The sequence below is a fragment of the Nelumbo nucifera genome, chromosome 2, assembly GCF_055504915.1.
Source record: "Nelumbo nucifera cultivar China Antique chromosome 2, China Antique-T2T, whole genome shotgun sequence".
NCBI lineage: Eukaryota > Viridiplantae > Streptophyta > Magnoliopsida > Proteales > Nelumbonaceae > Nelumbo > Nelumbo nucifera.
This window is the reverse complement of record NC_142650.1, coordinates 64,362,830-64,378,913: the sequence shown is the minus strand read 5'-3', so window position 1 is coordinate 64,378,913 and position 16,084 is coordinate 64,362,830.

Below are 16,084 nucleotides of genomic sequence, written 5' to 3'. Positions count from 1 at the left end.
GCGGCAATAGTGGTGGTAGTGGTCGTGGTGGTGGTAATCTGAATGATGAGAGATCAAAATTTCCGTTAATTGTGATAGCTGGTAGCACCGCAGCCAACCACCACCGTAACTCCAATGGCAATGCCGGAACTGACAAAAGTAGCTATCCTATGCTAACAATGTTGGTGGCTGCCTTCTTGTCCTCGTTTGTTTTATAGTTACATGGCTTTGGGATCTAGTGACTGATTTCTAATTAAGATGAATATTAAGATAATATACAAAGAAAAAGTTTGTATATATATATCACCTCTCTCCCATAGCTCTTTATACTGTTTTTTTTTTTTTTGTGTGTGTGTATATTTGATGCCCTCTCAAGTTAATGTTGCTGAAAAAAATACTGTAATATGCTATATCAAAGGCAAGTAATCAATACAAAAACAAAAGACTTTATACATACCAATTTTTAATAATAGCTAGGTAGGAAATTACAAAATTATCCATTCATTATCTATATGTGTGAATCAAGGTTCAAAGTATGGATACGTATCAGTCTGTATTGACCGATACATCTCGTGCCGATGGCTTCACGATGCACCCCTACAGGGAGTGTATCAGGGTTTTGACTAGTTCAAGGGGTGCAGGAGCCTTAAACGGTTCCCCTCAACTGATTTTGAAAAAAAAAACACTATTATATCACTCAATACGCCCCTACCGGCGTATCAAGCGTATTGTTATTTTGAACCTTAGTGTAAATCACCATATGATTTTCACCAATCCTAAGTCATACATTTATCTCTTTTAAGAACCTTATAAAATACAGTCAAATAAAATGAAGTACCAAATCATATCTAAAATCTGTGCTGCCTTCACAATAGAACCCTAAGATCAGTCAATTAATTTCAACTATCCAAATATTTACCAAGGTTTCATCCAATCTGGCCCATCCGAATGGTTCATCCAATATCATCCCATTTGTCCAGATCGTAGAAATGCTTTCCTAAGATTGATGAATTAATTACAACAATTCAAATAATATAAAATATGGTTTGGATTAATCTCAAGGCATTCAAGTAATTAATGCATGCATTAAAATCTCTAAGAAAGTCTGGGCCATGCAAAGTAACATGTCAAGTAATCTAGCCCTTCAAAAATTTGAAGGCCTCTTAAAATCAGTTAACGAATCTCATCCATCAAAATAGCGCATCAAAATTTCGTCTATTCTAGAGTATCTGAATGATGTACCATATGCATACAAGTAAAGCATGATAATCCTTATTAAATCTAGCCACCGTAAGGTAACATGTCTAGTGAAACCTGAGACCTAGCTAGATCATCAAAAATGCCTCCTGGAATCATTTAATAAATCTCAACAATTCAAATGGTATATTAAAATTTCATCTAATCATAACCCTTATAAATTATGTATCAAGACATCATCTAATCGCCTATCCAAATGATGTACCAAATCAATGCAAAGGTCTACGCAATCAAAGTGATTTCTTAATATAATATCAATGGATCAATCTCAACCATTCAAAAAATCTACCAATATTTCAAAAAAATCAAAGACATCCAAATAATGTACCGAAACATCCAAAAATCCAGGTCATCAAATTGATGTACCAACTTTTTTCCTTAATCTAACATATTCCAAAATTAAGTTGATAGTTTTATCAGATAGATTTTATGTTTCCTTTATACGCCATTTATGCGACCTTTTTCTAGAGAATTCCATGCATTGATTGAATGCAAGCTTTTTAAAATCGAAGCAGACAACGAACTGGTCAGGGGTCTGGTTTCTTAGTCGAAAGGTCTGATCGTTCAAACCGAATTGATGGCTCATTCTGACAAAAAAATAAAATGGTTTGACCATTCGAGTCAGCGGTTTGCTGATCAAATCAACGGCTTTTGGCAAAATAATGGTTTTGGGCATGGTTTTCAAAACTAGACCGGACCAGAAAACCCGGGAACCGGTCACCTGACCGGTTCCATTTTCCCCCAAAACCATTGATTTTCGTCAGCAAGCCGCTGAACCGGCCAGCTAACCATTTGAACGGTTTTGACCGTTTTTCAATTTTTTTAAATTTTTTATTTTTGCCAAAATGGGCTGACCATTTGACCCGGTAACCAGACTCCTGACCGGTTCAGTCGCCGAGCCGGTTTCAAAAACCATGGTTCTGGGGTAAAACGGAGTCCTCAGTTTTAAGTTCGACTGTCCAGTTCGGTCTGGTTTTGAAAAACATGATTTAATGGTTAAATCCGGTTGAATTGTTGGCTGTATATACTTGGATCATGATTAATTCATTACTTTCAAATTTCAAGAGACCACCTTGAAACAAGATTTTAAAAACTAACTCAGAACCACTTTTATCACCAATTTCTAGTTAACGATTCAACCGTCCGAGTCAAATGGTTCAGGAGGTTTGAACTGAAGTAATAAGATGTTAAGTCGAATAGGTGCTTCAGATGTATGCGGGTCTGAATTCAATGTTGGAGCTTGTTAGGCCTATTTATTAGAGGGTTTATGTCACTACTTTTTTTTGTTCCTTTATGTGGCAGGATGCCCGGGCAGCTATTTCTATGCCTTTTGGAAGCTCTATAGTTCCTATTCAAAAAGAATAGTGTCGTTGGCGTGAAGAAGAGAGAGAAACTGGTTTACTTGGTAGAAGAGACGGTTGTATTTGCATTGATGGTGGGAGTAGCTGGTTGTTTTTATGTTGTTATTTTTTACCAAGATGCCCGTTGTATGCCCGGACAGCTTGTTATTTTTTTTATATTTGTTTAATGGTGGGAGTAGCTGGAACACCATTTGGTAGCAAGAAACAGTTTTATTTGCATTGGTGGAAATGCCAAACATCCACAAAAATTATATTCTTATTTGCATCTTTCAAAACAAATGAGCTAAGTGCAAAGTGGGTCTGTAAATCTTAAACCATTTTCCACTCATATGAACCAAATATTTTTATTTTTGCACACTACATATTTGTATTTGTACTCCAACCAAATGGAGCCTGAACAAAGCTTACTTAACAAATATTAGGATCATATATTTACTTTTATCTATCTTCCATATACGGCCTGGATTCCTTGAAACCTTGTGCACATCACTTGGATTTTCAAGATCAATTGGCTGGTTATGACGTTCCAATTTACTGGTTCAGAACCCTACTTCAAAGATGATGATGGAAAAGCGCAAATCAACCTACAATGAAAAAAGAGCATTTGCATTTTAGGATTTAATTTTGAAATATCTAACAAGGCATATGGGCAATACTCCGTCCATTTCTTTGATAGAATGCCAACAAAATGATTTGTGCACTAAACGGGGGAAAGTTTGGGGGAGAATCTGACACACCTGTGAACACACACACAAAGAATTAGGGAATTAACTAATAGACTTCCAAAATTTGGGGTGTATGTAGAGTTTACCTTACATATTTTTCCCATCTTTTTGGGCTTTACATTCATCCCTTATCCTTATATATGGCCACACCTATAGCCTTAACCTTTATGGCAAATTAGCAACCTAAAACTACTAATTTAAACTAGGGATGCCAATTTAAAGAAAATAGGGATGATAATATTTCCCATTTTTCCAATCGTCACAGAGACTTGCCCCGAATGGGTGGGGATAGGGATGATTTCCCCCCCACAGGGACAGGGAGAATACTCCCCACACCATGGGATCCCTGATCCCTGCCCTGTGGGGATCCCTGCTTATATATATATATATATATATATATATATATATATATATATATATATATATATATATATATATATCTTTGTATATTAATATTTTAAAAAATATGATTAAATATGTTTAAATATATTTTGATCTTTTTTAATAGGATTGTAAGCTTTAACTATTTTATTTTTAATTTTTTAACTAAAATTAAAATAAAAATAATAATTGACATCATAAAAAATCATAGGGAGTAGGGATCCCCGCGGAGATGGGGATTACCTTGTCCCCGCCAATGGGGATGGGAATGGAGACAGGGATAGGGATTTTTTGGGGACGGGAATGGGGAGTGGCCCCCTGTCCCCGCCCTACCCCTTTGCCATTCCTAGTATAAAACTACCCTTAGACTCTCAAAATTTAAAAATGGAATAAAATCATTTTATATTTTTGTATTTTTTATTTAATTCAAGACTAGGGGTGTGAGCAAGACAAGCTTACTTGTGAGCTACTCAATCTCAACTTGCTAAATGCTCGAACTCAACTCGAAGTAATCAAGTTTGAGGCGAGCTAGTCACAAGCTACTCGAGATCGGCTCACTAAATGGTTGAACTTAGTTCAAAGTAATTAAGTTCAAGTCAAGTAGTTGGTCAAGCCGAATTCGAGCTTCGCAATATCCTACTCAAGTGGCTTGCAAGCCTAATTAGGCTTATTTTTTAATATATTTGTATTTATAATAAAATAGATATTAGTTTTTTTATATTAACCTATCTATAATATAAATAAATAAATCAGTATTCAACTTTCATAATATATTTTTATTTTTAATATTTTAATATGTATAATATTAGTTTATTTATTATTTTTTAATACCAATTTATTTATAATCGACTCAAGTCAAGCCATGCTCAAATGAACTTTAGTAGCTCGAAAGTATCAACTCGAGTTGAATTTGATGTCGAAACTGCTTGAGCTCCAATAGATACTCAACTCGACTTGCTTGATTACACCTCCTATTCAAGACTCTTCATATTTTGATTTCCTTTTTAATTTTGTCCTATCTGAATAAAATTTTTGGATTTTAAATTGAAAAGCCTAAAATACAATGAATTAATTTTGTCCAAATTTTAGGTGAAACAAGGGAAGTTTTGCTCCTTCATAGTTTTAGATTGCTCTTAACTGTGGGGGCAGGAATGCAATCAGTCTAGAAAATCAACAAAGATCAATGCAAAATGAAAAATAATGAGATATATGTAAAATTATAAAGCATGAAGGTTAGAATGCAAATATTTCCCTATTTTCCTAATGCAACTTTGTTATTGAGTAGGCCGAACCGTTTAATCACAAGAACCATGATTTTGAATATAGGGTAAAATATAAAAACCTCTTCTGAAGTTTTTGACAATCATAAAAATATCCCCTATAGTTTTATTTTAGCAAAAACATTCCTTCTATTTTTGATAAAATTAATAAATACTTCTCTTTCCTTAATAACCAAGACGAAAAATGTTAAAGAGATGATCATTTTTTTTTCAAAATACCTATTTTACCATTTTTCAAACATTCTTCATCTTCCTCGAGACCCAAAACCACAGAATGGAAAGATTGATTAAAACAAGAACCAATTAATTACCGATACAAGCGTGGAGTTACAGAAACATCGGTTAAACCAAGAAAAGGAGAAGATTTAGAATTTAAAAGATCCAACAGTAAATGTAAAAGTTGAAAAGCTAACAAATCTAGCTTTCCTACTTGTTGATATTAGCAATATCTAGAATATAAAAATAAACAGAAGTTAGAATCAGCAAGAAAATTAGAAAGAATTTACATAATAATTGTTAAGAAAACTAAAATTCCTGGAAATTATATATTCACAAAATATATACTTCATTTCTTCTTAAAGAATCACTTACAAAAATTCAAAAAAAAATTCAGCTCAAGCACCGGCCGTCTCACACAAAGGACTAAATTACAGAGTCTAAGTAAAACATAAACAACATGAAATTCAGTTTCAAATACACAAATGTAAGTCCGAGTCCAGATGCTGCTAAAGAAACAGAAAATGCAAAAAATAAAAAGGTGAAAGGAATTTCCACCGACATAAACTCGATCAGACTCAGACCCCCTAAAATGAAACTATAGGTGAGATTTTTATGATTGTCAGAAACTTCAGGCAAGGGTTTTGTATTTTACCCTTGAATCTATCCCTCGTATGATCAACCCTAATACAACCCAATCCTTATTCCAAGCTTTCACTATAATTGTAAAAAGAGTAAACAGTCGCAGTTCACAGTGAATTGGGATATCCTGCCAACAAAACACATTCTAACACCCTCTCATCTTGATCTCACACCACACATCTTATTATGAAACTGAGGCCCACCATAAAAGTGGGATCCACCAGTGTCATATGATATTGGTATTGATGTTGGAACATATTTTGTTGGCAGGTGGTCCGAGACTCCCCATTTCACGGTAAATAAAACCATCTCATAAAAAAGTACTATAAAACTTTGGGAAAAGTACAAATAGGCCCAATTCAGAATTATGAATTCTAGCCCAGCCATAGCAGAATCAAGAAAGGTATGAATCCATCACTTTTTGAAAAGTTAGGATAGATTCCCACACTACGTAGGAATTATTGTCTTGACTAATTTGGTGTCAAGCCAATATTGCTTCCATGCCAATCTCCCATTTCTCCCTTGAAAAGACAGAGTAAAATGCCCTTATTACAAAACATGATTCATTCGAAAAAAAATGTTTGAAGAAAATGCAATCTCATCCTAATAAATGTTTATCAGGTTAGTACATATGGCCTAATATCTGCCAAATGGTTAATAAGAATTTTGAATTCTTCAAAATAAAACTTTTCAAAACCCCATTTCACCTTGAAAAGACAAAGACTAAAATGTCCTTATTACAAAACAGGACTCATTTGAATCTTTTCATCTCTCTCTCTCTTCCTCCCTCTTTTCCCCAATCATTGCATTCTCTCCATCTAGAAATACGAGAACATGTGGTAGTCATAATAATTGTTTAATTTTGTTTAATAATAAATCAAATATATATTAGATATAATTGTGTTAGTTACACTTTGATTGCTCCTCCCATAATGGTCGTATATGAGTTCAGTATTATATTAGTAAAACTTGACTAAGATTAATTCAATATGTTGGCTAAATTCATTGGGAAGGACATGACCATCACCACTTGGATAATACATTTCATGACAATTAATTCAAAGACAATTACATAATAATATTGATTATTGTTTGCTCACTCTCCTTAATGGCCATTTAACGATACAGGGTCATATCAACCAACTTGGTAAAAAATTACTATGATGGAATTAATAGGTTAATTTTAAATTTAAAGACATACAAAAACTATTATAAATATATAATATTATTTGATAATGAAAGAAATATGTGCTAGGTATGGTGGTGTTATATTTTGGTTATCCTCTTATAATGGCATTATATGCCCTGATTGCTAGTTTGATAAAATTTTATCAAGATGGGTTTAGAGTATTGGCTAAGTTGATTGAGGAGAATATGACCATCCCTCATTTTGATAATATGTTTCATTGCAATCAACTCAAAGACAATGACATAAAATTTTATCAATATGTTTCATTGCAATCAACTCATAGTGGCCATTTGGCAAATATGGGCCAAATGTGTCAACTTAGTAAAACTTTACCAATATGAGATTAAAGGGATAATTTCAAATTTGAAAACATGCAAAAACTGCCACAAATGTATAATATTGTTTCATCACAATTAACTTAAGGATAATAATATAATAGTATTAGTTATTGTGTATACACCATCTCCTTAATAGCCATTTGACAGATATTAGGCCATATGTGCAAACCTATTAAACGTTTACCATGATGAGATTGCATTTTCTTCAAATGAGGCATGCTTTGTAATAAGATCATTTTAGACTTTGTCCTTTTAAGGATAAATTGAGAGACTGACATGGAAGCAATATTGGCCCCACACCAAATCAATGAAAACAATAATTCCTTTGTTGTGTACAAGTCTGTCCTAACATTTCAAAAAGTAGATCTAATGTCTCTCGATTCTGCTATGACTGGACCGGAATTTAGAATTCTTAATTAGGCATTTTCGTACATTTTCCTAAAACATTTTAGAAATAAAGAGGTACAGTCTTATACTCTCATCATTCACTAGGGTTTCCTCTTTTTTATAACAAGAGAAAAAGTTTTTTGACACAATTCACAATGATTTTTTGCTGGGAAAAAAAAAAATCAACACCAACAATAGGTGATATGAGGAAAGCACCTAATTTCTTCGTTTTCTATTCGCTTTAAAAAAACGCTCTGACTTAGTAAGCTTAGAGGCTGTTATTTGATAACAACTAAAGTGACTAAATTTAAAGATTTATTGTTTCTTCCTTTAGTAATTAATCCAATCGAAGTTTCAGCCATCAAAGAACTCATAACCTCCTTAATAATAACTCATCTAGTAAAAGACAACGGAATAAGTCCATTCAGTTCACCCATTCCAATTGTTATCAAAAAGGCTTCAATTGGGTTAATAAGATTGATTTAAAACTACTATCAAAGTTTAAAATATGGATATGCAATGGTATTGGTGTCCACACATTCCACACAAGCTCGCCAAATGGATCGGGATTTGCTCCTCACAAAGCATCGTACCTCATACCAACCTTACAGCCCTATCCTATCTTGTATTAGGAACATCTTCTTAAGAATAATAATACAAAATATAGGAGATGTTTCCAATGTGTAGCTGGGAGGCATTGTGAGGTTGGTGTGTTCAGACTCAAGATGAATACACCACCATTTGTAATAAATTACATACATCACATCATGCTTTTTCTATTTCAAGGGGTGATGTTTCACTAAATTGCTAATGTTTTCTCCATTCCACACATGCTAGTCGTACTTGTACTGTATCTGATTTGTATTACCTGCTTTTTTTTGTTAAATAAAAGATTACTAATAAGTGTGCATGTGCGTTGTACATAGGAGATTGTTACGATAATGATTAGTATAAAAAAATAAAAAGAATTAGAAAAAATTTCACCACATCTATAATATCATATATTCACAATACACCCATTGTGAAGCAATGCATTGGATATATTTGGCTATCAGTAGATAAACTTTATATGTGGTACAAGAAAATATTGAAATTTACATTAAGGGATAAACAACTAAGTAAAAACATACCTTTGAATATTGTTCCTTCACGGCCATCTTTCTTGGACCATGACTTTGCAACACGTTGTAAAGGGGTGGAACCTACACCACATGTCTTTTGTAATTCTTAATCTTCAATTAAATAAAATTCCTTTTCTGTTGATAAAAAAAATGCAACTTGTGCAAATTACATCAACCATTTGGGCCTAGTCACATTAAATAAATGACAAAAAAAAACAATTTATTATAGAAAATAGATCAAACCATAGGATCAAATTCATATCCCATAACATTTTCCCAACCATGTTTCACTCCTAATGCAATACAACTTTCCCCCTCTCAAAAGCAATGGCATAGATTTAGTACCAATTCAAAAGCCAAATAAATAAAGAAAAGCCTTTAAAATAACTTTTAAAGCATAGATGAATATATTTCATCGAATTACCCTTCTCATTAACAAAAATATGTCCATCAAAGAACTCAGCGAACTCAATAATATCCTCTAGCCTCTTGAAATCAATGTATGCTCAATAATATTGTTGATGCTTTGACTGCAAAATCATTTCAATAACATTTGTTAAGTGCAATTTCCCTAATACATGTTGCTTGTTTGAAAGAAAGCAAAGTATATATTTGCATTAACTCTTTTAGTAGGTATCTCCAAAATTCTAAAGTTATAAACATCTGTTAGTAAGGTATTTAAATTTGTATTGATACATGTTTCTAACTTCAGGATTCTAAACAACCTCCTAAGATTAAGATCAAAATCAAGCTATATATCCATGAGATAGTTTTATGATTAAAAAGCAAAGGATGAATAATGAGAAAGAAATAAAGGCAAGCTATATATCCCAACTATATCAATACCGTCTTTGGAGGAAAAGCTCCAGCGTAACAAATAAAAATCCAACAAAGTTACATTGCTTGAGTTCTTAGTTTAGTTAGTCTGGAAAAGAATAACTAAAGGACTTGGATTCGATTCGGATACAAATGATCCTTGATGATTTTTCTACCAAACAAAGGATCCTGAAACAATGATAACAGATTGCAATAGACTCGATGATAAAAACCGCCATTTTTCTTATTTCGGCCAATGACACATTGTTTATAAATTTCCAATTCTTTTCTTATAGAAAAAAATGAAAAATAACAACGGGTCTTTTGATCCATCTTGAAGCTTCCATTCAAATCAAATATAATTTGTCATTTGCACGGTTATTATAGGAAAAAAATAGTCAATCAATTAAGAATGGGTGTCAAGGAAAGAAATGAGAGGTTTGCAATCAATTTTTTTTGTTTTTATTTCTTTCTCTTTTTGTACACGATTGTGAAAGATGGTGTTAGAGAGTCGATGTCAGGTCTAAGCTACTTTCTCCTTGTTCTTTTCTTTTCTCTTTTTTTCTTATAACAAGGAGGTGGGAGCACTACCAGAGTGCTCGTGAATTTGATTTCTTCCTCAAAGTCTTCCATTTCGAACTTGGGAACCCAGACCGACTTCTTCTCCTATTCACCCATCAGCTTTGTCCTCTTCCCTAGAGACGAATAGGACGACGGCTCGTTAATTTCCAATCTTCTACAATCGCAGGTGTCTCTAAAACCTGTTCAACACAAAGAATCTCTTAACCTTCTATACTTCTTCTTGAGCATGTTTCTTGCTCCTATCCTTTCCATTTGTAGCCAAGACAAGAGATGTAAAGGATAAAAGAAATTCAACGTAGTCTGCTCTCAATGTTTGGTTTTTTTAAGCGATGAAGTGCAAAGGAAGATGCCTATATATGCAATAGACTTTACAATAAAAACTGCCATCACCGCCCCTTTTCTTGATGTGAAGTTGCAGGGAATAGATCGTGGGAGATAAAACAGTTGTCTCTTTGAATACAAATGTGAGAGGTGTTTCTGGGAGATAAAATTGTGAAGTTGGAGGGAACATTTTGTGGGATATAAAACTGTTGCCTTTTAGTTTTAATTATTGTAGGAGTAAATTACATATATGCCCTCTATATTGCATAGACATGTAGGGGTAGAATCTGTTCGATGAAAATTCCAGAAAGAAAGGCTATTTGCACTTTTAGAAGTAGTATAATATAATAAAATATAATATAGATATTAGCTATCAAAAGTAGATAAAAGTTGTGATATGGCATAAGTAGGGGTGTAAACGGATCGAATTTGAATCCGATTAGAAAATCAGATATCTGAATTTATTCGCTATCCAACGGATATTGAAATTTAATATCCGAATTTGAATCTGATTAAATATTCGAATTCGAATTAGATTAATTAATTATTTTAGATAATTAATAAATATAAAAAATAAATGTTTTATTAATATAAAGTATATAAATTATTTATATAACTTAATTATTATATATGAATTATATAAAATATTTTATATATTATATGTAAGAATTAAATAATCGGTCGAATTCGGATATTTATCGAATCGAATCAGGTCATATCCGAATTCGAATCCGATTAACTATTCGGTAAAAATAAGATATCTGAATTCGACCGATTAGATATTCGAATTATCTGAATTTGATTCGATTATGTTGAATATCGAATTCGAAATCGAATTTTCGAATACCGTTGACACCCCTACCATTAGGATTCTGATCCAACAAGGTACGCTGAGAAGCAGAAGATATAGCAGTTTGGGGCCTTTGAGCCATTTGATGAATGCATAATCTCAAGGAATCATTCAACCTTAAGGCTTAAGCTGTTAGATGGAATGCTAGAATAGATTTTCATTATCTAGCATTCTCTATCACACAAAAGCCCATTAGGATCAAAGTGTGAACAAGCTTATACGTTGCGCTGAAATCTATTAACTTTAATGGGGCAACAAGAATCTAACACTAGGCGACTTGATCAAGCAAGCTCTAATACAATCTCAAGGAACCATTCAAACATTCAACCTAAAAGGTCCTTGAATAGATTATTATTCTCTAATGCATTATATCTCCTAGGAATAAAGCAAAAAGTTAAGGGCCCAAGAGATGGAACGATGGTCTATTTGTAGGGCTTGAATCACTGTTTGAGTGTCAGAACAAATCATAATGTTCCTCCATCGTTCTTGGGCCGCTTTCCGAAGAGCTTTATAAACAGCCATTGATTCTGCCAACTGGACCTTGCCTAGAGTTTCCAAGAAAACCCAGCAACAGCAGAGAATTATTGAACCAGCTGATGCATCCAAAGGTATCAGGCCCAGAGGGGCTAAGTGGCTAACAGCAGAATCACAAAGGAAAAGCTTCCGACCTAGCTAAAAGCAAGCTCTCTGTTGGGCAGCAAGGTTTGGACACAACGTCAAAAAACTGGTAGCCTCCAGGTAGGCCTGTTTGGAAGAGAATTTCCCTTTTTGGCCATTTTTTCAGCCAGATCCAAGATAATTTGTATTAATTGATATTTACTGCAATGATTCAATACAAAATAATAAATAACTCAGAAAACCACCCTGTACTTTGGGGTTGTAACACTTAGCCGTCCCCCTGAATTTGTATTTGTGAATGACACCCTAGAATTGTTAGATTTTGACACATTGCCCCCTTTATTTCAGTCTGTCAGTTAATTTTTAAAAAGATTCTTATGTAACTATTATGTGGTTGTTAAACATTTAAAAATTCTCAAACTATCGGACTATTTTGCCCCTTTTTTTTGTAATTCAACCATTATAAATGGATCAGGTCCAATCCAATAAATACTTTAGACCATTTTGGATCAGTCCAATTCAATGTCTAGTTAGACCATCCTATCTGTTCAAATTGGTTTTAATTTAGACTCATTCCAACCCAAACCTGGTCCATTGACACCTGTATTCTTATTATCTTCTATTAATAGACTAGATATTGGCTCAGTCTGCCCCAATCCAATATAAATCCATTGTAGATGGATCAGATCCAATCCAATCCCATAAATACTTTGGACCATTAAGTTTAGACTAACTGATCCAATTCAATATATCTTATTAGTCCATCCAAATTGATTTTGATTTGAATGGGTCCAACCCAAAACCGGTTCAATGATACCCCTAGATTCAACTCCCAACAAGATACCTTTATATACCATATAGCACAAAGCCAAAAGCCTGACTTCAAGAAACCTATGGAGGAGATTTAATAAAGAAATGGAATCTCTAGGGAGAGGGAATGGTGGTTCTCTAAAGTGGTTTTCCGGAGAAAAACAAGGTATGAGTGTCACACTCTAGAAATAGGTGATTCTTTGGTCGCAAGTGGCACTATGGTGTTGGTAATAAAGGGAAGTTGATGATAGTGGAGCATCCTTGCTGGCTCCTTTCTCGATATATGAACAGAGTTAGTTCTGCTATGTTTTTCTTATAAGTTTAGTAATTGTGTCCAGATTAAAACTTCAAAACCTTGTGTTTAATCGATTCTAATTATCAAATACCATAAAAAAAAATCAATACTTATTGCCTAGATGATATGAGGTTGAAGATTAAAACTTAAGTCTATAATGGATTAGGCCCCAAACAAGACCTTGTGATTCATCCAACAACTTTATAGTATACCCTCCTTAGATAAATTGCAATCAATTAGGAATTTTCATCTGTTAATCCTCCTTTTTCTCTTTGCAACCTTCAATTCAAAGGTTAAAACCCACCTTCAGATATACCTACCAAGTACCAACCAACCAATCGGACCAAAGTTCAAAATTTCGTCACGTAATCGGCATGTATTGGCCGATACATATCATATATTGGGGTTTCCAGCATGGAGAATGGTCCCAAATAAGTGGTACTATTCCTTTTTGTCGTGCTGAAGGCATATCGACATTGTATCGATATTGTATTGATGAGCTTCAGTCATGTATCAACCAATACACGACAACTTTTGTCTTGCGAAAATCGTAAATAGAAGTGGTTTTGAAAGAGGGTTTTTGAAAGGGTTTCTAAACCCATTTCAGAAGCCCTCCTTCCCCAAACCCTCCAAAAAGATTCTTTAACCTTCCTTGATACTCAAATCTTGTAAAAATCAGCCAAAACATCTATAAACTTGCAAAATCCAACAACTTTTTCAACTTGTGAAAAATGGAGTGAAAATAAGTGTGTGATTTCAATTTTTTTACATTTTCAGCCAATGTTTTTGGGTTTTTTTTTATGCTTAAAAGCAACTTTATGTATGTTGATCTGCTATTCTTGTGCAAAAAATCCCACTTATTTTGCTGCTATATGTAGATCTTTCTGAATATTCGAAGATATTCTAAAATAGTAAAAAATCTGAAAAAAAATTAAAAGTTTAGGTTTTCTTGTGATCTACCTCTAGAAATTGATTATGTTGTAAATCTATGGATGATCTATCATGCCCATAGATCAATTAAAATTTCTTCTAAATAATTGAGTTTTTTATTTTTTTTATTTTGGAATTATATAAATATATATATATATATATATCAATTTGTTTTTTTTTTAGATTATAAATATTAAATTATTTCTCTATTTTTTTGCTATTATCTAAATTCTAATAATAAATATTTACAGTAAATATAAGGATAATGTATTTTGTCCATAAATCCATTCAATTTTTTGTTACATATTTACTTTTTTAATTTTAGTTTAAATTTTAGAATAAAACATGCAAAATATTTATTTAGATAAAAATAAATAATTATTCAATTTTTAAAATGAAACATGCAAAATAATTATTTGATCTATTATTTCCATAAATCCATTCAATTTTTCTGTTACATATTTACTTTTTTTAAATTTAACCTAATTTTTAGAATAAAACATGCAATATAATTATTTGAATAAAAATAAATAATTATTTAATTTTTAGAAAAATTAGAATGAAACATGCAAAATAATTATTTGATTTATTATGTCCATAAATCCATTCAATTTTTTGTTGCATATTTACTTTTCTTAATTTTAATTTAATCATTAGAATAAAATATGCAAAATAATTATTTGAATAAAAACAAATAATTATTTAAATTTTAGAAAATTAGAATGAAACATGCAAAATAATTACTTGATCTATTATGTCCATAAATCTATTCAATTTTAGAAAATTAGAATGGAACTTGGAAGATTGGGAATGAATTAAGTACTTTATTAGATAGTATGTTTCTCTTCCCGTATATTGATTATAATATGTTTTTTTTTCATAAAACTCACTAAAACATGCTATCTTTATGCATAAATATCTCATTTATGTGTTATATTTAATGATATTGATGTTTATTTATGATTTATTGGAGTATTTATAACATTTCCATATGTATCTTCATTTTTCATTCATATCCATGCATATCCAAGGCTTATCTCGATACATCTCTTAAATTTGCCTTTCCATACACAGCATGTCCAATACTTTGAACTTTGAACCACAGTACCACCCACCCTCTGTTTCTAATTTTTCTCGTCATACAATCAAACAATTGTGAACTAATTAACATACGCCCTCTTTCATTTCGCCGCCCATCTCGTAGATTGTACCCAAGGTTCAAAATATCAATACATATCGGCCCGTATCGGCCAATACGTATCGTTCCAGGACCCTTCCTATATGCCCCTACATTGGGTGTATCGGGAGTCTGACCAATTCAAGGGTAGAGGAGCCCTAAACTGGCCCCCCTAAACCAATTTTGGAAAAAAAATTTAAAAAAAATAGTAAAAAACAAGGTATCGATTCACCCAATACACCCCTACCAGCATATCGGACATATCAACATTTTGAACCTTGATTGTACCCAACCTTCTATGTTTTCTACATTTTCCTTCGTCTCCTTTTTTCTACCATTTTAATCTCTTATCTGGTTATCTTGGACACACGGTACATGGACCACTCCATTGGAAGCAAATTTTGGAATTAAGAATTTCACTTCCAATTCTTTCATTTTCAACCAAATTGCTCGTGAGAGTTTCCATCTGCAAAAATACCTGATATCTTGCATTGGACATGGAATGAACTAATTGAAATAAAAAATTAGGAAGAATGCATTCTTTCATTTAATTAATCAATAGCATGTCTATATATTTCGGTGTTTGAATTGAAATGGTATTGAATTGTTATTGGATGCGTATGTTTTTTAATGTACTATATTTACGAAAATTTCAAAAAAAAAATAAAGGAAAAATCCAATTCTGATGAAACCAATATTTTAAACCTTAACTTCCCGAGATCAGATCTGCTCCTCGTTCAGCACACTTCACACTGACCTTACAGGCACATCCCACCATGCATTGAAACATCTCCCATGAATAATAATTC